The sequence below is a fragment of the Pararge aegeria genome, chromosome 1 (assembly GCF_905163445.1).
Source record: "Pararge aegeria chromosome 1, ilParAegt1.1, whole genome shotgun sequence".
Classification (NCBI taxonomy): Eukaryota; Metazoa; Arthropoda; class Insecta; order Lepidoptera; family Nymphalidae; genus Pararge; species Pararge aegeria.
In genome coordinates, this window is record NC_053180.1 from 19,144,577 (window position 1) to 19,170,418 (window position 25,842).

Sequence of the window (25,842 nt, forward strand, 5' to 3'; positions counted from 1 at the left end):
GGTTCGATTCCCACAACTTGAAAATGTTTGTGTGATGAACATAAACGTTTTTGAGTATCTAGGTATTTATTTATATATTACATTGTATAGTGGGTAGGACGTCGACTTCACTTTCGGGAGGCCGACTTCGATTCCCAGCACGCACCTCCTACTTGTCTAAGTTATGTGCCTTTCAAGCAATTGAAATATCACTTGCTTCAACGGTGAAGGAAACATCGTGAGGAAACCTGCATGCCTGGGGTTTTCCATAATGTTTTCGAATGTGTGTGAATAGTTATATTGGTGGTATATTATAAAAAAAAATATTCATCAGTTATCTTAGTATGACCCATAACTCAAGCTACACTTACTTTGGGGCTAAATAGCAATGCGTGTATTGTCGTAACATATTTATTTATTTTGCTTTTTGAATTAACACGTGAAGACGAAACTTGTACTTTTTTTTTGCATTTTTGGACATACGAAGGAGTGTGTGATTTGGCATAGTTTAAAAAGAGAAGGAGTTAATATCATACTTTAAAGAAGAGATAAAAAAAGAAGGAGTTAATTACATACTTTAAATTTCAGCCACTAAGCTATCACTGGTATGGAATGAATATATCCAATGTCCGATACAAAACCAATTACCGTGAAACATTTATCGACAAGTGGAAAACATAACATCGCCATAATAGCACAGCTTGTGGTAAAACTGAAGGGGTTATATAATTCAATGGAATTACTGGCAGAAGAACCCTTGTCACAGAATAGGTAATTGTACTTAACATCCCTGTAATGCCACTTTCCCGGTATTGACGGTGAAGGAAAAAGTTTAAAGTCCATTTAAGTCGCTCCCTAGGTGTAGTGGTTGGCATACGTTCTACAGGGGTGGTTATTGGCTACTTTTTAATAAATATTCCTTGAACGAATGGAATAGGGGTGGTAAAAATTATTAAAAGACCCTCACAGAATATTTATCCATTACTAGCTGTTGCCCGCGACTTCGTCTGCGTTTGATTTTGTTTTTTGATGTGGCATTAAATTTAGTTCTAAAAAAATTTAAAGTATTCAGTATCGCTAAGCCTTAAATGAGGGGTTTGCTGTTGTCCGCTGAGGAGTTCTGTCCTCTATCTCCAACCACAGTTTGGGCAAAATTAAACACATATTGTAACCTCTATAGTACAAAAATAAATATTAAAACCCGTATAATTTGTCGGAGTTATGGTGTAAAATCGTCAAACACTCATCCCCCCTCCAAAAGGAACCGAGCTTAATGTCCTATCCTATATTACTTCTATCACTTCCAAGAATATGTATACAAAGTTTTATGAGGATTGGTTAAGTAGCTTTTGCGTGAAAGCGTAACAAACAAACTTACATTGACATTTATAATATTAGTAGGGATTGTATGCAGTGCATTGTGTCCAAAAACTGTGAAAACGCCTCGCGCACGTCTCTCTTACAACCCGCAGAATGTTGCTAGCTCACAAACTTTTCTCATTTTCCCATTTTATAGTAAACTTTTAGAACATTAGAGCATAATAAATTACTTTCAACTGCTAAATTGTATAAAGTGACTAACCGTTTATTCGAGAAACAATACTAAAGTGGTGTGGTTTTTGATGCTTCAATATTAGTTTATGTATGCCTGAATGAGAGAATATACTTTTACTGCACACCACAAAAAGTACATAAAAAAAGAAAAGTATTACAAATCAACGTATACCATTCTGCGTTATCGCTTTATAGCATTTTTTTCCAGACAACTAATAGCGAAGATAAAAAATACAGAAAATAGGTGGTGCATATATACATATACCCAAAAAGAAATTTCTTTTAATTTTTTTTTTTTATATACTACGACAACGCACACATCGCCATCTAGAGCCAAAGTAAGCGTAACTTGTGTTATGGGTACTGAGATGACTGATGAATATTTTTTATGACTAATATACATAAACACTTATAATATACATATAAACACCCAGACACTGAAAAACATTCATGCTCATCACACAAACATTTTTCAGTTGTGGGAATCGAACCCACGGCCTTGGACTCAGAAACAGGCTCGCTGCAAACTGCGCCAATCGACCGTCAAAATATTTCATAACTTATATAAATATATATATAACAATATTTATAACTGACGACCAATAAATAAATAAGTAACTACCAATATAAATATAATATATAAAAATTATATTTACTTAAAAATAATATAATATATGAAACAAGATAAATAATTATATTCAAACATTAATAATAAAAAATTAAAAAAGAGAAGAAGTATGTATGTTCATAATTCTGTGAAAAGAACTATATTTCGTAAAGTTAGCTAGAGCAACGTACAAATATAAAAGGTAGGTTAATTGTTGGCATTATGCATGTGAAAGGCTAAATCCCAAAGAGGTGAAATGAGGATTGGGATATTGTATGAAAGTCCTTAAGTTTATGTGTTAGAGCAGAGTTCCCCAAACTTTTTTGTGTCGTAGACCCCTTGCCATGTTTTTCCGTGTTAGGTAGACCCCCTACTTACCTGATATTGATTTTCTGTAAATTTCTAACTGTAGTGAATTTAAAAGTTAAAAACTTAAAGTAAAATCACATGTTAATTTATACATTAATTAATTAAATTTAAATTAAAACTACTCAAAATAAAATTTTGTATCTGTTATGTAAAATATACATAATGTATATGTTTTGATATTACAAGATAGTATGATGTAAGTAAATAGGTACTATCGTGGACACCCATTTTCATTTCATGGACCCCAAATTTTCGCTGACGTAGACCCCTTTCAGGTTGTCGTAGACCCCTAGGGGTCGACTTTGACTTTGACTTTGACTTTGATTTTGACTTTACCATCAAATTCAAATTCAAAAATGTTTTATTCATGTAGACCTTATTACAGGCACATATGAAACGTTCATACATTTATTATGTAACTGCATTCGTTAACTTAAAACTAAAGCTAGGAGGGTTCCAAACGCGCCCTGGTCTAAGAAGAGCCCACAACAAACTTAGCCAGGTTTTTTTTTGTTATCACCATCTCAGTCTAGTTAATGTTGAGCTATGAAGTAAGCAATTCATACGCAAGCCTTTTTATCATACGTTTTTCTATTAGCTTACGTTTTATATAAACTTTGAACTTATTGAAAGCGGCAGCTTAACATCGGCATGCTAATTTCTTCCGCTAAGCAGCAGTGTTGCAATGCTGTGTTCCGGTCTGAAGGGCGTGGTTTCCGGTGTAATGATAGGCACATGAGGCTTATCAACTACGCCTAAAATTGATAGACACAGGGCTGCATGTTGCATGTATAGGCGATGGTTTCCCACTTACTACTACTTACTTAGGTGTCACATCTGCTCGGTCTGACAATTATTACTATAACAAAAAATAAATCTAAACTAGTTTTTTAATTCGATCTATTGTATTTCTTTTTGTGTGTGCAATAAAGAATTTAATAATAATAACATCTTAGGCGACTGGGATTCCGTGGCAGCTCACTGGCAGGCAAGATGCAGAAAGTGGTGTTGCTGGACTCGGCTAAAATAGTCCGCCGATTTCTAAGCCAGTCGCCCTGACCCCCGGCCGTCTGGTCTCCCCAGCCGGGGTGTAATCTTCTGTCCGGTGCGTTTCGTAATCTCTCTGTATCTAAGTAAGTATATTAATGTTGTCTTGGCTCATTATATGTACTTATTTCGTAACCGGACGTGAGGGTAAATCTCGAATAATAATAGGTATATCTGCAAGCGATGTCCTATAATTAGAATAGAATATAAAAAAAAACTTTATTGCAACACAACACAATAGGAAAAATACAGGAAAACAGTAATAGTACTGATTTCTGCAAAGGCTAAAAACCACTAAAAGTAAACTAATCACTAAAAGTGATCTTTTAAAGGCAACCTGAGCGTACGAAGCCGATAAAAAAGTGGAAAGTGGATGGTGCATAAAGTATGTTACAATAAATAAACTAACATGAACATACATACTACATTTACATATTAACTACATAAATACCGATATAAATTTATATATTCTATAATAGATATTTATGATATAAATTTATGCTATTATAAACTTACATAATACTCAATTACATAGTTAATATATAATGGAAGAAAATTTGTATAAAAACAATGCTATATGAAATCTCAAACAGCCGCTACTTATTCTTTAAATGTTTTAATGCTGATAAAACGGTGACCTATAAAATAAAACACTCTTAAAGTCAGAAGTCTTAATCCGGCAAAAAAACTGCATGCCTCTTTCTTCTTCTAATAGCCACGACAAAACGTCAAAAAGAACATACAAAGTACGCATATTTCCTACTTCCCTACTTAATATTATAAATATGATTGTAAGTTTGCGTTACAAACGCTTTCACGCAAAAACTATTTAACCGATCATCATGAACCTTTGTACACATATACTTGCAGGTATAAGATGTAACGTAGGATACTTTTTATCCCGAAATAGTTAATAATTTCCTCTCCCAAAAGAACTTTTGGGAGAGGAAATTATTAAAATCAAAGTGTTTGACGATTTTACACCATTACTCCGTCAAATGATATCCGATTTAGATAATTATTTTTGTAATAAAGTGTTTATAATATCTGTTTATTTTTACCCACATTTCGTGTAGATCTGATTGGAGATAGAGGAGAGAACTTCTCAGCTAACAGTAGCAAACCCCTCATTTAATTAAATAAATTCTTAAATAGATCCTTACTTTAACTATTACTATTCTTTGTAAGTAAGTGATAGGAGTTGTGACTGATCAGATAGTTATTTTTAGATATTGTTTATTATGTAAATTGAAAAATTTCGTTTTAAACGCTATTCCAGGTTTTTTTTATAATCATTTACAACTTAACAACATCAGTAGAACTACACCTAAATTGAATGCCACATGTCTTTCAAAAACAAACGCAACGAAGTCGCGGGCGACAGCTAGTATGTATATAAAATTCGGATTTGAATTCGAATTTCGAATTGTAATTTGAGCTATCAGTAGAGCTTCTACTGACGATAGCAAAATCCTCACAGTGACAAGCTTATCCAATAACGTTTGTTACTGTGTGAATTCAAATTCGATTGCCAACTGTAAGAGCATGGACTGAATACCATTCGACGTATTAAAATTTGATCACACGGTCTTCGAATATTGATGCGCAGTGTAGTATCACAGTATAGAGGAGAGATACAGTAGTTTGAAACGTTTGATCTGGTGGTTAATTCCGGAAGGTCTAGACAGCATGTGCGACATTGTATAAGACCCTTACTTCAGAGGCCAGTGGGGGCCATTTCTCGTGTCTCATTCACTCTAACACACAATTACTCTGAATGGACCGCTTCGTTGGACTTCTGTATAAATCTACTTCATCATCATCATTAACAGGACAATGAGAAGAGAAGAGAAGATTTAGCATGTAGCCACCATGCTGGCCCAGTGCAAACTGGTGGATTTAACAAGCCTTTGAGAACATTAAGGAGAACTCTCGGGCCAATGAACAGGGCTTAGGTTGTAATCCACCACGCTGGCCCAGTGCGGATTGATGGACTTCACACGCTTTTTAGCTCATTATGGGGAACTCTCAAGCATGCATGTTCTCTCGTGATGTTTTACTTCACCGTTAAAGCAAGTGATATTTTTGAAACATAGGTCGCGTGCCGGAACTCGAAGTCGAATCCACGAGAGTGACACCGAAGTCCTAACAATTTGACTATCGCAGCTTATTTTACTCTCCTTTCTCTCTTTACTATTTGTTAATATTCTATTGCAAAGAAAAACGTAGCTTAAAACTGAGCAAGACAAACCCACATACATAGGTTAAGTACATTTCTTGGAATGAGTCGTATAAATTGTTATTAGGTTATGAAATTTATCGTCTGCTTTGAAAACGCAGAGCCGCATAACAAGGTTTATTTGTAGAGGATTACAGCTCAGTTAATTTGGAATGGAAAAGTAAGGAAAAACAGTATTTTTGACGTTTTACAATATGAATCAAGAACTGGGGTTGGAATAGAAATAAGAACTTAGTTCAGAATGCGCAAGTAAAGATCTCACGATACTATTACAATATTTCATTTGACCTTGTAACATTTCAACGCCTTGTTTTTTTGCTCCATTTGCAATACTTTGCAAATTTGCAAGACAGACCCACATACATAGGTTAAGTACATTTCTTTGAAGGAAACGTTTAAATAGTTATTAGGTTTTGAAATTGGTCGTCTGCTTTGAAAACGCAGAGCCGCATAACAAGGTTTATTTGTAGAGGATTACAGCTCAATTAATTTGTCTTGGAAAAGTAAGGAAAAACTATTTTTGACGTTTTACAATATGAATCAATAAATGAGGTTTGAATAGAAATAAAAACTTGTTTCAAAATGCGCAAGTAAAGACCTCACCATACTATTATGATATTTCATTTGACCTTGTAACATTTCAACGCCTTGTTTTCGCTCCATTTGCAATACTTTGCAATAATTTTGTCGACCACGCTGGCGTAGTAGTGAGGGCTTTGGTTTTATGCGATTCCCCGAGTTCGTTTCTCGACGGGGCTATTTGGGAATTTATGGTTTCCAAATTACCTCTGAACTGGTAGGTTTAAAGGACTTACCACGGACAAAGACGTGCCGCCGAACGATTTAGCGTTCCGGTATGATGCCGAGTAAAAACCGATTTTTTTATAGTAATAAATGACGAACCAAGATGTCCCACCTGATGGTAAGTAGAACACATCGCCTATAAACAGGGCAACGCTTCGCAGGGTATGCGAGGGGTAGTTCCTGCAAAGTGCCGCCCTGTGTTTATCAATTTGAAGCGTAAGTGTTAAGCCCCAAAGAAATCGTAGCTTGTGTTATGGGTACTTAGATGACTGATGAATATTTTTAATAAATAATATAGGTACATAATTACTTCTAATATACATATAAGCACCCAGACACTTTTCAAAATTTTAAAATTCATTTATTTAAAGTAGGCCTAATATAAGCACTTTTGAAACGTCAAGCCTGTCTGTTTATAGTGACTCTACCACCGATACCGATAAGAAGCCGGCAAGAAACTCAGCAGTTGCTCTTTTCCAACGTCGTTTTACAATATAACAATCTTTGTTCTATCTTGTGTGAGATGAAATCGGAGCGGCTTGCTTCCAGGCAACCTTGCCATTAAGAAATTCATCTATAGTACAGTAACCTCGATGTATTTAATGTGTTTTATACATTATTTAAACTTATGTAATGAAAATCAGTAATAGCACCACCAACCACGCACTGCAGACCGTAATACAGCAGATGAAGACTACAGATGGTCATTTAAATTATTAAACGGATGGTGTTGTGTTATTCCGGTGAACTACAGAATAATAAGTATTGCACTGGTTTGATTTTTTTTTTAAATATTAATAGCGGGCAAACGAGTAGGTGGGTCACCTGATGTTAAGTAATCACCGGTGCCCATAAACATCTGCAGCACCAGAGGAGCCACGGATGCGTTGCCGGCTTTTAAGGGGGACATACCGGCTCTCCAGCTCACAGACAAGTGCTTTCCGACTGGAGTGTGGTCGCTAGCCAGGCGGATCCGTGAATGAATCCTACCAAGAAGCCAGATACCATCGGGACTATGTTGTGCGATATCGAAACACAACGACCCCTAAAGAACACTCTCTGCTGCACTCTCTGCTGAAGGCTCTGACGAACACTGGTCCCCAGTGTTCGTCAGAGCCTCGTTTGCAAATTGGCAAGGTGCACCACGCGCAGGTGAGGTTACGGTTTATAGTAGGTAAGCTATTTATGCTTGTCTCAATAAAAAGCTGATGGTGAAGTGCCGGGAGAACTCCTCAAGCATTAACGCCCGGCTTCAGGAAAAGTATTTAGTAGAAGGTTATGAGCAGTTGAGTTTCGGCTATTGTAACTAAGATATGATAGCAAATCTACCCACTAAAATGCGTGAAAGATTTTTTTTTAACAATATGAAGCGACTTTGTTATACAACTAAAGGGCAAGAAATAAATATTTTCTGCAACATTTTAAATCGGTGCCAAGTATAAAGTACTGGTACTTTTACTGTGAGATGGTGATAACAAAAAAAAAATTAACCGGCTAAGTTAGTTGTGGGCTCTTCTTAGACCAGGGCGCGTTTGGAATCCTCGTAGCTTTAGGTTTAGGTTGGCAAACGAAGTTATCACCATCCCCATACAATTATGTAAACATATTATTATATGTATGAACGCCTCATAAGTGCCTGTGATAGGCCTACATGAATAAAGAAGTTTTGAATTTGAATTTGAACTACTATATAAAAAGGAATACAAAGTATATATTCTATTCATATCAACTATCGGAACGATTTAACATTTGAATTTCTATCAGTGCTTGCACATTAAAACTGCCCGCGTACCTATCGTTATGGCGCGAAAACTGCAGTGAAATGGAATGGCCTGGAAGCTCCACGATGCACGTCACCGGCCGCCAGCAAATTGTGCATAAACAATTATAGAGCAGCATGACAACGTTCACAAATTAGTCACACGTAGAGTACCCTCGTGTGAGTTTTCAAGTTAACAAACGTGACCCGCTGCGAAAGGTGCGATAAACATTATGAAATAGAATATACACGCTTTTATGATGTGATTTTGGTGGTAATTTCGTACCTGTTTTTTTTTTTATTTCACTACAGCGTTAGCCGTTGACTGGATTTCACCTGCCGGCACAAGTGGACCTGCAATGATGCAGTTTTAGATGGTAACGGACTAGGGATATGGCAGTTATATTATACTCTTACCGCTAGCTATAAAAATTCAACACGCTTGTATCAAGAAACTGATTGGTCTTATGTTATATGCAGTGGCGTGCACTTGATACACGCACAAAAGCACTGCATACCTTAAAATTTAAACATAGCCCTTATAAGAGGAGGATTTTTTCCATTTTACAGCAATTTTCCTGCTGTATGCATACCCTGGTAAGAAACCCAATGCACGCCACTGGTTATATGTCCACCCACACGGCAACCTACAAATAAATCATCATCATCATATCAACCCATTACCGGCACACTAAAAGGCACGGTCTCCTCCCACAATGAGAAGGGGTTAACCACGGGTCCGCCCCGCTGGCCCAGTGTGGATTGCTGGACTCCACGCACCTTTGAGAACATTATGTATAATAGAACTCTCAGCCATGCAGGCATGAAGCACGTAATATTTTTAATGCTTAAAACGTACATAACTTAGAAAAGTTAGTGCGTGCTAGGATTAGAACTCGGCCCCCCGAAAGTGAAGTCGAAGTCCTACCCACAGGGCTATCACCGCTACAAATGAATATGATTAAATGTGATAAAACACACGTATCACAAAGAGGACAATACAATTTAATCTGTATGTTTCTACTTTCTTCTTTTCCTTCTTTTTATCTTCTACATCTTTCTCATCTCTCGCAAGATAGAATAGTACATGTCAAATTGTAAAATTTTGATGTTAGAAAAGAGCAAGTGTTGAATTCCATGTCGGAATATTTTCGATAAATCTGCTATTCCGAACTAAACCGTTAGACATACCTAACCTACCTAGCCTAATGAATTTTAAGTACTAGACGCTTGCCTCTTATCTAATAAAGATAAAGGACCACTTAGCTGAGGAAACAGATCTATTCGAAGTTTCTCTCGTTGGTCGTTATCACCCATGGGCTTATGTGGTTGGTATGAGATTATTGAAATAGTTCAACGATTTGCGAAACTGGCAATATACAGGGCACGTAGTTCGGAAAGAGGTAAATCAAAGTCAAATATTTCTTAGACCACTTGACGTAGGGTCCAAAGATGCTGGATGATTGTACTTAAGTATACCTCTCACCAGGTGTATAGACGTGTATCCAGCTAATCAAAGACCTCTGGACACAACTCAGTTGCAGAGTTTGAAAATCAATACAGTAACGTACCTAATGTCCTATCTTATGTCTTCATCGTCATTCGTCAAAACGACTACGCTGAAAATATACCCACATCCTTAGGCGGAACGGGTGATTTCATGCATTCATTTGTTTTCAGGTAGTATATAATACTTTTGATTACTTGACTATCGTTTGACATTCTTTTAACGGCGAAAGCAAAAGAAGAAGACGGCGATCCAAATCACTGGCGATATTTAAAAAAAGCAATAAAGACCCATTATATTGTCGACGACTAATAGCATGTATATATTTACTTATTTATTGTATGTTAAAGTATTTAAATATGTAAGCGTTGTTATTATTAGTTATTAGTTTATTTCTACATTTATTTATCAATTATATTATGTACTTTTGATATATTTGTGTACACTAGTTTATGTATTAGTATGTAGTTATTAGAATGTATGTATTTTAAAAATTTGTACCACCAGCAGTCTATTCTCATTTTCCTATTTTTCCTGATTCGAAGGTTGCATGGCTGAGATCGCTATAAAGCGATAAGGCCGCCTATCGTATTCTACTTCTTTCGATATGTTTCTGTTTTTATTATATTTTATATATGTTAATGTTGTGGTATAGGTAAAAACTAGCTGACCCTTGCAACTACGTTGCGCCAAATCGGTTATTACCGGAAAACACAAATATAATAACATTTTCTAAAAATGAATCCTAGCTAGATCGATTTATCTCCCCCGAAATCGTTGGAGCCGATTCCGAGATTCCAATTATATATATACAAGAATTCCTCTTTTAAAGAAATAAGATAAAGAGTTTAATTAGAATGCGTGTCTTAGAATATAATGGCCGACATAGTGAAGTTAATTACTGTGCATATATACTACAATATTTGCACAGTACAGCACACACATTTCGTAATTAAATTCTGTGTTATTATTTGGCAGTATTTGTGTAGTCAATTGATTCAATGATAATAATTTGACATATATTATGTTTACAAAGCAACAAAGAAACTATTGTAATTCTATTTAGTATAACATGATATTCAAAAGATTGCTCTGGAGTTCCTTGCGCCACTTCTCTATGACATATGACCCCTTCCGAACTGGTAGTAGTTTAAAAATGAAATATTAAAGAAAGTTTAATGTTAAAAATATGACCAACATATTTGAACCGAGTGTTGCTTGTTTCAATTTTATGTCATTTAATTTGGGTTCAATTATTACTTCAATCAGAAGAATAATAGTCCAATAGTTTGAAGAAGATTCAACTAATTAGTTTATTTGTTGAAAGTGTTAACTAAGATTATATATCAAGAATAACTTGACGGCCGATTGGCGCAGTTTACAGCGACTCTGCATTCTGAGCCCGAGGCCGTGGGTTCGATTCCCACTACTGGAAAATGTTTGTGTGATGAGCATGAATGTTTTTCAGTGTCTGGGTGTTTATATGTATAGTATAAGTATTTATGTATATTATTCATAAAAATATTCATCAGTCATTTTAGTACCCATAACACAAGCTACGCTTACTTTGGGGCTAGTTGGCGATGTGTCATGTGTGTATTGTCGTAGCATATTTATTTAACTAATATTAAAAAATCTTTTACCTGCGTGACAGGTCTAATTGAATAGACGATTGTAACTTTGAAGTAGCGACGCGACGCTTTACGATTTTTTTTTTTAATATGTCCGCATTTTAACGGATTTAATTTTTAATAAAAATTATGGACCTTATACATAACCGTGGAATAACGTCATATATTCAGTATTTTGTCTCGGTGTGACATTTCAAAGGTGCTCAAGTAGACGCGTGACAAAACGCTACAAAACTATTAAGCGTCTTACAAATAAACGCTATACCACGTTTATTTGTAAGATCCATAATCTAGATATATCTATTCTCATTATCATCAATCAATGGACGTCCAACGTAAAAAGTTAGATGTTATCCTACTTCCTACTGATATTATAAATGTGAAAGTGTGGATGTTTGCTACTCAATAACGCAAAAACGGCTGAACGGATTTGGATGAAATTGGTATGCATGTAGCCTTTGACATGGAAAAAAAACATAGGCTACCTTTTATCCCGATTCCTTAAGTAGTTCCCGATGGAAAATTGAAAATTGTTTACGAGCTAAGCCGCGGGCAGACATCTTTGAAATATGGTATGCAAGCCACCTATGCTATGGAAAAAGACAAGTACTTTATAATTTCTATATCGATCTCACAAATAGTTCCCGTGGTAAGATTAAAAAGCTTTAGTAACAATTCTGAAGTCCACGCAGACGAAGTCGCGGGCAGAAGCTAGTATACATAAACAAAGTAAGATGATTTACATAAGTAATAATAGATTGGTCATTTCCCCCTTATTATTTCTACCCTAAATTATCTCATGGCACGTCAAGCTTTTTCTTATATAAGGCAGTCTTAGAATTGGCTATAAATCAAGATACTTACCTACTTTGTAATCTTTCAGGGTTCATAAATTAACTGAAGCTCGGAAAACTAATTAAAATTTCAGCGCACTAAACTTAGTTCATGAAAGTTATCGTATTCCTCCGAGCTTGGTTCAGACTCTTTGCGGTTTTAGTGTCCAAAAGATTTTTCAAAATAAAACCAATCATTTACATTTTTCACTATTTAATACGGAGGTTAATGTGATAAAGTTTGGATCTAACTTTTTATTTACTCTTATTTTAATAACTTTTTATTACTATAATTTTTTATATCCGTTATTTTACACTTTTAACATTGTATTGATATGATGGTGTTACCTAAATTCATGAACTTACTGACCTGGTATAAAAAAGTTAGCCGGGTGTTTTTTTATACCACACCATTATGAACTTACACAACCGCCGTTCAGTCATTATTGTATGCAGTACATAGTGTCCAAAAACAGTGAAAACGCGAAATATGTCTAGCTCACAAACTTTTCCCAATTTTATGGTAAGCGTTTGGAACATTAAAGGTAAAATAATTACCTTCTGTCAACTGCTTAATTAATGAAGTAACTAACCGCCTGCTCGAGAAACACTACTTAAGTGGATTAGTATTCGATTCTTTAATATTAATCGTGTATACGGTTTCTGTATGTTCCTAATTCTGTGATTGTCATTAAAAAAAATTTAAGAGCAAAGACCCTAGCTGGTTCAATCTGTATAACTAAGCCAGGCACAGGGATGGACACAACCAATTTCAATACTCCGGGCCGCTAATTGGAATTTTTAACCAATCCAGGAATCGAACTCAGGTCTTTGTTATGCGTAGTTGAACATGGCTAACAACGAGGCAGCTATAGCGATACAATTAACATAAAACACTGGCCAGGGAGATCGTTTGAAAGTAGAGGCATTACAGAAACGTAGCGGGAAATTCATGGCGTCGAGCAGCTAGGGACACATAAAGGCTTAAAGAGGTTTTCACCGCGGAAAAAGGTCCTTTTACAGATACGTAGAACGAAAAAATGTAAAGCGCCACACAGGCACAAGTAAAGAAGTAATTCTATCTCAGTTCTATTTCAACTGGATAAAACAAAAATGCATGCATGTGTAGCTTAGTGTATGGATATAAGAATATCGTTGTATTTTTATCAAATACCGACACGATGTTTTAGCCCGTTTTAGCCAGTTTTATGTGATTTCTGTACAAATTCAGTGCAACGTGATTGAAATGGGCAGCAAATACTCACTTACAATAGTTATTCATCCAAATAATAGTAGATATAATTCTGAAAACGACACGAAGAAATGATCCAAAAACACTGACAAAAAGTCACGAGAAAACACAGTTTCGAAATTCTAGTTACAATTAGGTACGCGAATCTAAGCTTTATCCGTAGGAGATAAAGGTTCTTCATTAGGATGACAGTTTGTTTGTTTTTATATAATAGACTTCCGCTTCTTTAAATCACAAATTATTTAGAAAGTCAATGCCGTTTACGTTTTGAACATGATAAGTTGTCTGGACTTTTTTTACACGCAATTCTCTGAGAAGTGACGTGAATGTAAAAAAAAGAATGTAGAAAATAATGATTGATTTTTTCAAAGTATTGAACAGAATTCATATAAATCTGCTAAATGTAAACGCAGCCACGCAATAGTTGCAAAAGTTTACGTTACAAAGCGGGTTATACGCGTACGTAGTTACAATTTGATTCACTTAACGTTCCGTTACATTCAAATCGTATCACACCGCAATTACACCGTACATTTTAACGCAGGTACCATTCTATTTCTTTTTCATTTCTTAATATTTACTGTTTCTTCTTAGACCAGGGCGCGTTGGGAACCTTCTTAGGTTAAGTTTTAAGTGTAAGATTGAAGAAATTATGAATTACACCCTACAGATTCTCCTGCTGTTCGCGGAGTACTTATAGCAGAGTAAGCTTAATTTTCATAATATACTAGCGTACCCAGCCCGCTTCGCCGAGCTCGATTTTGCTTTATTTTATTTAAACAATAAACTTACTTCATTAAATTTTTAATTGAAGTCTTATAATATATTAAATCATTTATTTCTCTCCGTATGCATTCTCTTCTATTCTCTTCTCGAGCGGGTGAAGATCATTATCTACACCCATGTACACCCAACAATAGAATATCATCATAGTAAATAAAATCTGTATTTGACAGTGTGACAGTTCAAAAATAGGAGTGCTCCGATAGTCACCAAACTTTACAGGATTACTCGCCAGGTCAATCCGGAGATTCCCTGAAAGTTTCATTGAAAACGGTCCAGCCGTTTCGGAGCCTATACGGAACATACCCACAGACTTTCTCTTTTATATACATAGATAGATGGAATTCCGCAAAGTAACGCCTGCTTCTATCCAATAATATCTCATTGCTTGAAGCGAACATGACTCCGAAAAGTAAGAGGTGCGTGCCGGGATCGAACTCTGTCCCTCCTAAGGGAAACCCAAAGTCTTATCCACTGGGCTATCACCGCTAGTCACTAGCAGGTTATTATAACAAAATCCTCGGTAATCTTCCAGTGTTTACAACAAAGAAGTGTAATGCAAATTTATCACCCGGGCCCTCTGAAAGTTATTACGATGGATGACGTCACCCGATTGCCTGTCAAGTCATGCTAACGTTATCTACGCTTTAATGTTCAAGAATAAATTGTGGAAAAGATTTTTTTTAAAGAGTGTAATTTACAAGAATATGTTTATTATGTTTGCTGGAGGACTCACTTTGATGGTGTTTACTTTGGTTTATTCTTCCTGGCATATATAAAAGGTAAACAAGTATTGGAGTGAAAAAAAAAGGCCTCCCTTGAAAAGTTGTGAGCGCTGTTGGTCTTTTAAGTGGACTGTGGAGGTACCATAATCGATCTCCGGCGGGGACTATTTCTGATTTTTCTCTCGACTGGTCTGGTGGGCAGTGGCGTGCAGTTCATATATACACAGAAGCGTTGCCTAACCTAACATTTTGATATAACTAGCAACGGACAGAGATTTTGCTATTTTATTACCACTTTTGCCTGTTTTCACTGAACCTAGGAATCGCCTTAATCGGGTGCCTAGTTATTTAGGTGATTCCTAGAGAAAAAAACGTTTCACGAATTCTTATGTGATATCTAACGACGCTAGGCGCCGTTTCATGTTACGACACCATTTCGGCGGATCGTAAATTCAAATTCAAAATTCAAAATCCATTTATTTCAAGTAGACCTAGTTTATAAGCACTTTTGAAACTTCAAGTCAGTCGGTTCGGAAGGCAGATTGTACCGAGAAGAGCCGGCAAGGAACTCGGCAAATTGCTCTTTTCCAATATCATTTTATAGTTTCATCATTTTATCTTTAGAATTGTTCTATCTTGTGAGAGATGAGAGCGGAGTGGCCTGCTTCCAACCAGCCTTGTCGTTAAGGAATTCATCAATCGTGTAGTAACCACGATTCATAAAATGTGTTTTAATATATTGTTCAAACTTAGGTAAAGGTAGATCTAATATTGCCTTCAGTATCATGTTAAAACTATAAAATTCAAAAATTCAAAATTCAAAATTCATTTATTTCAAGTAGGCCTAATATAAGCACTTTTGAAACGTCAAGTCTGTCTGTGTGTGGTGACTCTACCACCGTCTCGGAAGGCAGATTCTACCGAGAAGAAGCCGGCAAGAAACTCAGCAGTTGCTCTTTTCCAACATTAACAATTCACATTTTACATTTCAAAATTCTTTTCTATCTTGTGAGAGATGAAAGCGGAGCCGGATGCTTCCAAGCAACCATGTCATTAAGAAATTCATCAATTGTATAATAACCTCGCTGTAATAAATGTGTTTAACACATTCTTTAAACTTATGCATTGGTAAGTCCAAAATTACCTTAGGAATCATATTATAAAAGCGTATACTCAGTCCCACAAATGACTTCTCCACCTTTCGCAGACGATATGCAGATGTCACTAATTTATGACCATTTCTTGTAAGTCGACTGTTTATATCCACTTTTTGTTTATAAAGACTAATATGTTGTCTTACAAATACTATATTGTTATAAATATATTGTGAGGCTACCGTAAGGATACTTATTTCTTTAAATTTTTCACGGAGGGATTCACGTGATTTAAGTTTATATATTGACCGTACAGCTCTTTTCTGCAATATGAATATAGTTTCAATATCAGCAGCTTTGTCCCATAATAAGATCCCGTAAGACATCACACTATGAAAGTTCGCAAAGTAAACAAGTCTTGCTGTTTCTACGTCAGTAATCTGTCTAATTTTCCTGACGGCGTAGGCAGCCGAGCTTAGTTTACCTGCTAGTGTATCTATATGGGTACCCCACTGAAGCTTGCAATCTAAGGTCATGCCCAGAAAAACTGTGGAATCTTCCATTTTTAGTGATTATCCATTTATTATTATATTGTTATTAACTTTCTTTACATTTGGCGAAATAAATTCCACACACTTCGTTTTTTTTAGCATTTAAAAGTAAATTATTGACAGTAAACCAGTGCGACACATGCGACATAGCACGGCTATGTCGCATGTGTCGCACTGTGTACATGTATATATACTATACATGTGTCTATGTATATATACTATACTATAATATTATAAACGCGAATGCTATGCAAAAAATCACATCAATCCGATGCACCAATCCGGCAAACAAACGAACAAACGAACAGTTGAGAGGACGCAGAGTAAAATGAGCTACTTTTGGTCCTGGATAAACATCTAATTCCCATAAGGGTGGTTTACAGGAACATTAAAAAAACATGAAAAATCGTCCTTCATTCACGTCCTAACAAAGTTACGCAAACAACTTTGTTTTTGGCATAGAAATAGTTGTAAAGACGCATAATAAAGAAGAAACAAGCGTCCTGAAATAGTGCACTGTTCTGTATTCATGATCGGTGTCCTATTCCTCCTGGAAAAGTTTTTCAAATTACGAGCGAAGCCGCGGGTAAAAGATAGTGTTATATAATTCAATTCAATCTTGTTTATGCCTTTTGTCTGTGCCAATTGAGCACAAGGTACGTCGTCAATGTCTTGTAGATCGAGAAGAAACAAAGGAGATAGATCGGTGAAACTAATAAAAAGTTAATTTTGAATGTGTACCTAGAAAGAAATAGTTGTGATTAGCTTGTTACAGCAACAAATACACAAATATGAATACGCTTTAATATGGAACTTTATATATAGTATACTTTAATTTTATTACTTTCTTCATATTTACATAAAAATCTACAATAAACACTAATGTTAATGTTAATGTTTATTAAACAACATTTAACACGTGGGAGAAAGAACGTCATAGGTAGGAGTGGATAGGTATGTTTGGGACAGTCAAAAATAATGTGAGTTATAGTGCCCTCATCCAAGCCACACTCACTAACTTATATAAAGTTTAGTGGACTCGTCAACTGACACCTGACATTAAAAAAATAAAAATTCGGATTTTTTTTTTTAATAACCTTAAATCAATACGAAAACTGTAAAATATGATAACACAAACACAAAATGCCAAACCTGGCAAGAACCATAGACAACTTAGGTTAAATGAGTTGCCTAATGAAAATCTTGCCTAGGAATCTTCTGTGATCAGCGTTACTTAGGCATTACCTTGTCCGTCGTCGTACCCCAATCAAGTTAGCCTGCTACCATCTGCATGACTGCTTCATCATTTACCAGACCACCAGCAGGAATTGCCCAGACAAATGACCAAAATTATATCCCCCGATTATACCCGCTGACGAGGGATATAAATAACATGTCCAACTGCTAGAGCACGGGAACATGGAATGGGAGAAGTTTACCCCCGTTTCTTCTACTTCTTCTGTTCCTGGGCCTTTTCCGCACTTGGTTGGTCTGGGACCGTCCGTTGTACGTATGGCCACTGATGCGGCTCCCCGCTGGATCACTCCAGCCAGCCGAGCTCACTCCAGAAACTTAGCAGGCCGCCCAGGTCGCCGAATGCTTCATCGAGCGTTGCTGAGGAGCCAAGGTGTGCTGCGCGTTGTTCTGCTACTCCATTGCATTGGAGCATTACGTGTATCGGTGTTTCTTCCGTCTCCATGCATGCTCTGCAGAGAGGACTGTCAGTTATACCTAAAATGAAAGGTGTTGGTTTAGTGGGCAGTGCCCTGTTATCATACCTTCAACTGTCCTTAGTTTAGACCGATTTTGTTGCAGTAATTTTGTTATTAATCGTGGGTTGAGGTCTACACTAGACGATATGGATTTTATTTGAATATTATTTCCACGTGTGCTATTAAAGTTGATAAAGCTGTGGGACAAGATCATTTTTTATCCTTTCCCCGGGGAGATAATGGTCTCCTGCCCATGCTAGCCGTGCAATTATGATTGCAGTCAAGGGCTAACTTGTAGTGGAATAAAACATAAAACTATTTAAGTTAACTTTGCATCGCTAAATCGCTGAACCGAACTATTGGATACTGTTTATTTTATGCATCTTATCGAGCTATTTTAAAGTGTTTCTCTAAAAGTCTTTTCAGAAGTTAAGGTAGTTCTTTGAAAATTGCACAATAAATTTCCACCATCCGAGAGTGGTCCTACAGAAACGGGAATATCTAAAGACGTTGTATTAAGGAAGTTTTTTTTGCACAATAGGTACTTATACGTTCTATTGCTGTTTAATCCGTACTTCTGCATTGTGCTATATAATACTTTTTTTTTTGGCGTGGTGGAGAAGCTTTATTGCTACCTCCGAGTCTTGAGCAGGATGGAGGATATGTGGGACTCCTCCCTCTAAAGGGGTATACCCAAACAAAAAACCACCACGGCATGTCACTCTTTTTGGCTTTGTTAGACGCCCGGGGAACCCGTTGTATACCTCCCGAATGTGTTATTTAATACTAGCCCACTGTACTATAACATTAGGTAATAGTTGTTGCCCACGTTATTCGTCTGCGTTTATCACAGTTTCTTAGAAATCCCGAATCCCGAAGAAACCGTTTGTTTTCCTGGGAAAGAAGTAACCAAAGTTACTCTACGTCCTTTCAACTCCAAAATTAAGTTTTTAGATTAGTTGATTACTGAGAGCGTGAAGGTATGATAAACAATCACACAAGTCACACTTTTGCATTAAGGAAGTAAGATGTAAGGGAAAGTTTGTCCGTCTGTTTATTTGGCTTAAGCGTTGAATAGATCTTAAGGGAGCTTACACGCTATAAATGGACATAGGATACATTTATCTCCGAACGCTCCACAGCGTAACGCATCTTATAAATATTTTGCATACAAATACATATAACTATTGATATATATATATATATGATAAAGGGGTCTTTCGTCATATCAACCCATTACCGGCCAACTACAGACCACGGGTTTCCTCCCACAATGAGAAAGGTTAAAGGCCATAGTCAATCCCGCTGGCCCAGTGCGGAGTGGTGGGACACCACACGTCTTTGAGAACATTATAGAGAACTCTCAGGTGTGCAGGTTTCCTAACGTTTCCCTTTATCGTTGAAGCAAGTTATATTTAATTGCTCATAACGCGCATAACTTAGAAAAGTTAGAGATGCGTGCTGAGATTCGAACTCGGCCCCCCGAAAGTCGAAGTCCTGGCAATCACCGCTTCGTGGCCATTAGAATTTAGAAGTGTATCATAAAATCTCACGCAATAAGAAATAATAAAAAGAATTATAATTAGAAAGGAAACCATTAGGAAAGACCTTTGCTTGTTCCGTCAATTACAACTATAAAAAGATGTAATAATATTATCATCACCCAAAGCTAATTAGCATCAAATTGCTAAACACAATCATAGGAGAAAGAGAAATAAATTTACTCCTGCTGCCTTAACGCAGGTTTAAGAAACGTTCTGAAGCAATTCGTTTACGATTATTGTCGAACGTTTATGACAATGATATGGCAATAAACACTTCCTTGTAATATATCGACACATAATACACGAACAGGTGTCTTACGAAGCGACTAAGGGAATATAACGGAGAACTTCCAGCAGCATCCTCTGTACTACTACCATCTACTGCGATCACGAACCTGACTGGCCAGCGTTGTAATTATGGGTATACCCTCACGTTGTGAGAGACCTTGAGCCCAGCAGTGGAATGTGCTATTGATGCAGGATAGATTTGTGTTAGCAACACGATGATGTTCGAAGATCGAAGCAAGCGCCAACTCGGCAGCTTGTCGGTGGTTGTGACGTCAGCATCGGGTCACCAAGATGGGAAAAATATGGCGGCTCTGATATGAGGGTGGCATGACACCACAGGGCACTTTTGGCTGTGACTTCGAATAGGAAACAACCATTTTAGTATAATAAATCTAGTGTGCAAATTGAGTATCTCGGTGTGTTTAATTTTTACATATGTAAAAACCAGACTTAAAAAGTATTACCGCTATAATAATGTTTTACTTGACAATAAGTTAAATTATAGAGATGAATACCCACTATTTACTTCCAAAGTTCCAATATAGTATTGTACGTATTACTAATGGCTACCTAATCACTGCCGTTCGTCCGGAAAAGAAACACGACAAGTACACGAGTTGTAACCCAATTTTACTAGCTGTTGGCCGCGACTTCGTCTGCGTTGGTTTTTTGTTTTCTGATGTGGCATTAAATTTAGTTGTAGATCTAAAAAAATTAAAGTATCTGAATACTTTAATTACGTTACGTTATGGAATAAAATCGTCAAACACTTTCATCCCCTCTCCCAAAGTAACCGAGCTTAATGTCGGGATAAAAAGTAAATATCCTATATTACTTCTAACACCTCCAAGAATATGTATACAAAGTTTCATTAGTATCGGTTAAGTAGTTTTTGCGTGAAAGTGTACCAAACAAACATTTATAATAATAAGTAGGGAAGTAGGGATTACACAAGCTTAGGTACAATATCTTAATTTTGAACTATGTATACTATGAAGTGATGGACTATGAGAACAAATTTATCGATCCTGGAACAGTGTATCAACACCAGGTTTTCCACATTGTGTTACAAGAATGTTATTGGTTACTTTGGTCACATTGCCCGACGCCTGCACAGTAACCTGGATAAGATTACTCTACAGGCGTCGGGCAACGGTCGCAACGGTCACTGGTCTGACCAGTTAAATTCGCACAGGCCTTCCAGTAGCAGTAGCTATCAAAAAGGCCGAGGATAAAACCAGACGGCAGGTTGTACCTAATAAAAACTTTACGAAGTATTGGATAGAAGCAGGCTTTACTTTGCGGAACTCCGCAAAGTAACGCCTGCTTTGCGGAAAATTAAGCAGGGAGAGCAGAAAAAATTGTATATGTACTCTCTACGCACGTTTTGCCCCGACACCGGAGCATCCTCAAGCGATGTTGACTTTAAAATGAATAGTTGTCAAGTCTTTCACTCACTTACTTAACAATTATTCATTGTTAACTCGAAGCGAAACATCTTATTGCCGAAGGTCTGTTTTTTGTGGAGTATGATGACTAAAGAGATTATAAATTAAGCCATACAAATTATCCTGCTTCTAGCGGAGTATAGCAAATTAAGCTTTATTTTTAAGCAACGAAAGAACTAGAATCCGGACATGACCTTTAGTAATGAAGCATACGACGAAAAAGTCATTTCTACTAGCACGTTAGACAACTAATATCATGTAGTAAAAGGTAGAATTATATTTGGGTATTTTCTTCCCGTCGTGGTTGATAAACTAGCAGCTTTTCCTAAATTACACCCTTAGAATAAATACTGCTAAAACGTACTTACTTACTTGTATAATGTTTGCACAAGCAAATAACTAGGTACTTGTAAATAACGTTGGTATATTTAGGTTTAATTTACACAAATTATAATATCACTTGATTTAACGGTGAAGGGAAATATCGCGAGGAAACCCGCATGCCCCAGAGTTCTCCATAACGTTATCAAAGGCGTGTGAAGTCTATCAATCTGCCTTGTAGCTGGCCGGTAATAGGTTGCTGGTGATGTTAGTTAGAAGTGTGTTTTAGGTTTTGACGTGACAACGTCTTATAAATTGGTTTGCCGGGTGACACTTCAAGAAACTGCGTTACGCTCCGCTCACGTTATGCGCTCACAATGAGAGCGAGTGAGAGGCACGCGCCCGCCTAAGAGCGAGAGAGACAGACATAAAAAGTGAAAGGCACGCGTCCCTTTGTAGTAAACGCTGTTTCATTGTACGCAAATGTATTGCAAGTTATTGTATGTATATTTGTATATAAATACGTATGTATATGTGTAAAGGTAAAAATAAAATTTTGTTAATATGAAATTCAGTGCGAGATTCTTTGTATAAATTAATGTTTTAAATATAATTATTTGTATAAATAAATGTTTTAAATTGTTACTATTATTTCATCCTTCTTCCTACTATACGAATGAATATTCACATTAAAATTATTTTACCACTCAAAGTCGTTGTCACGTAAAACTTTCGCCCGTATACCGACTTTACAGGCAACCAATTTTTTATTTAATTTAACTTTAATTTATCCGCTTTTAATTATAAAATAATTATTTATACTATTCTTAATTGGAAGCCGGCAAAGACGTGGCGCTTAGCGATTTAGTGTTCCGAAGCGATGTCGCGTATAAACCGATAAGCGGTATGACTACCATACTCCCTAACAGGTTAGCCCGCTGCCATCTTAGACTGCATTATCACTTACCAGGTGAGATTGCAGTTAAGGGCTATCTTTTATTGCAAAAAAAAAACCCTGTCTTAGCTTATAATATTCCCTATTGCCTGCTTTGACAGGTGGATACCTCCGTTAATTTTGTCCCAAGAATATAATCGGGCATAATACTTTTTGTTTTCTGCCTTTGCTTGCAGTTCGAGACAGGTAATGGGTCGTTAAAGATATCTATACTTACTTATCCTGCACTTATTTTCTATTTTATTATTATTGTATTTTTTTCTTCTCTTGCTTTATATTGAAATAAATTTAGATGGATACAAAAGTATCTATTACACATAAAGAAAAAAACAATTAAACAAAAAAAAGGAAATAAATATACATTGTGTAACAAAATTACGAAATAATTTTGAAGTACGCATATGTATATTTCATAAGGGATCATCCTGTAAAAATTCTAAATCAAAAGGAGCATATTTCTTTGACCATACAAACGAATTCAAAAATTCTAAGTGTTTACTTATGACAACCCTATTGAAGATAAAAGACCGACACGCGCATAGAACCTACGCTACGCACCGCGTACCTAATAAAGTGACAGGAGTCACATCATTTTAATTTTGCATGTGATGTTAGGGCTATATGATTTGTTTCAGTAAAACCCTTGGCAGTGGTTTATTCAAAAACTATTAAGATTTCAGTTTCAGGCATTCATTTTTTTTTATTTATTAAGAAATAAGTGTCAGAGACCTATAACCTATAAAGCCTGTGAAGTATTATTTCGGTTTTGATTTACACGTTTTATATGCGCAAAGGAGTATATGTCTAGAATTAAGTAAGTAGTGCTGGAATCTAGAATTAAGTTGGTTATATGCTGGATCTAGAATTAAGTAAGTCATATGCTGGAATCTAGAATTAAGTTGGTTATATGCTGAATCTAGAATTATTTAAGTCATATGAGGGAATCTAGAATTAAGTTGGTTATATGCTGGATCTAGAATTAAGTAAGTTGTATGCTGGAATCTAGAATTAAGTTGGTTATATGCTGAATCTAGAATTAAGTAAGTTGTATGCTCGAATCAAGAATTAAGTCGCTTGAAGCAATCTCGTCCAGACAACCTTTTAGGCTTAATTTTCGTAATCAATTTATTAATATTATTTTTATATAACTAATTAATAATGTTGAAATAATTTTAATGTTAAAGCTGCACCCCAACGGGGTGTAGCTAAATGTAGGTAAATGCAAAGTTGCTAAAATGAAAAAATGAAAATTATAACGTTGTTATAAATTTGGTAATCACATTTTAATTGAAGGCTTTTTCCATTTTATTCATCTAAATCTGTAAAAACAATAATTAAACTAATAGAATGTACACAAATACTACGTATACCTATTTAGAAGTACTAATCGCTTAGTACCTTACAGCTTCGACTTCGTAATAGTTAAGTGCGTATACTTTTTAGCTGGGGAAATATTATTTTAGGTATATCTGACTTTATAAAAATTAAGGCAGACAGGTTTATTTTCTAATATAATCTGCATTCTGAACCGGTGGTACAGACAAAAGATGTTCCAAAAGGCTATATATGGCCTAATCTTATTTATTTAATTCTGAAGAAACAGCGGGGCATACCTAGATACGTAAGTTATAAAACCCATTTAATACGTAAGTTATAAAAAGTTAAAGTACCTACTTAAATTAGACTATATTATGAAAACTCTTTCTTTTTTTTATAGTTAATTGTTTATGTTTGTTGTAACATAATGGCCAGATGTGTGCGAATTATTAAGCTTTTGTCTATTGTTGGATCGCTGCGAATGTTTTCTTATATCTAAGCAAAAGAGGGCCTTCCCACTAAGTTATGTAATTATTTCATAACAAATGGTAAACTAGTATTAACGCAGCTGCAATGATTTCTAGTATCATAAGGAGAAAAATTATTTTTTTATTTTTGACAAACCCTACAACTACCCATCATCTCTCGGCGATTTTAAAACGTAAACATATACATACTCTCTGAGGTTTATCTATGTTATACAAAAACCGTATGATAATTAGCCCTGAAGTTTTAAAGGAATATTAACAGACATTCCACACACAAACCCTCTCATCCTAAACTTATATGGCATACTGTATCCGATCCATTAAAGATAACATAATCACAGATAATAAAACGTATAAAATCATTATGAATAAGTAGACGCAAAAAAAACCTTAAATATTACTAAATGTGGCTATATAACATATTTTTAATACTCACTTGTGTTTATCGATCTTTATAACAAACGAAAAACGTAGCCGAAAAATCTAAGACACCAATAATCGCTCCACAACTTTTACTCTTATCAGAAAATTTATTTATATTACGTATCTATTAAACCTTCTAAAACTAATTTATCTAACTGCTGTTTAATATACGAATCCGTATTTAAGAATTGATTTTACTACTATTTTTTTTGGGAAACCGAGTTGCGTTTTCGCGACGTGCGTACAGCAACAATGACCGCGGGACACTGGCGAAATGGCGGGAAAGCTGACATGCGCTTTGGGAAATCGATGACAAAACGGCCTGTGAAAACGCGGGGCGTTCGAACTTGTGACCAGTCAGGGGTTTCTGTGAGTTCACGGCTGGGTTCACACAAAATCGAAGTTAATTGTCGAACTTTATTGAAATAGCTCTAATTTATAAGCTGTAAGAAAGCTAAACGAACCTAACCTAAATCTGATTCTTACTTTAAATAGGCATGACGTTTCACATTCGTATACTACAATTTGTGACGTCACAACGTAACGAAGAATTAGGGACCCGTGAAAACAATCTAATGTTTTAAATAGTTAGAAAAACTATGGAACTTCTCA

The 25,842-nt window shown here is 35.9% G+C and overlaps 1 protein-coding gene across 1 annotated transcript in view; it reads right to left on the reverse strand.

Moving 5' to 3' along the window:
* Positions 1 to 25,475, reverse strand: part of LOC120626564 (inaD-like protein) — a 232,822-nt gene extending 207,347 nt beyond the window's left edge. The window contains exon 1 of the mRNA XM_039894120.1: positions 25,244 to 25,475. The gene's annotated coding sequence lies outside the window, so the exon portion shown is untranslated. The remainder of the gene's footprint in view (positions 1 to 25,243) is intronic.
* Positions 25,476 to 25,842: the final 367 nt, after the last annotated feature.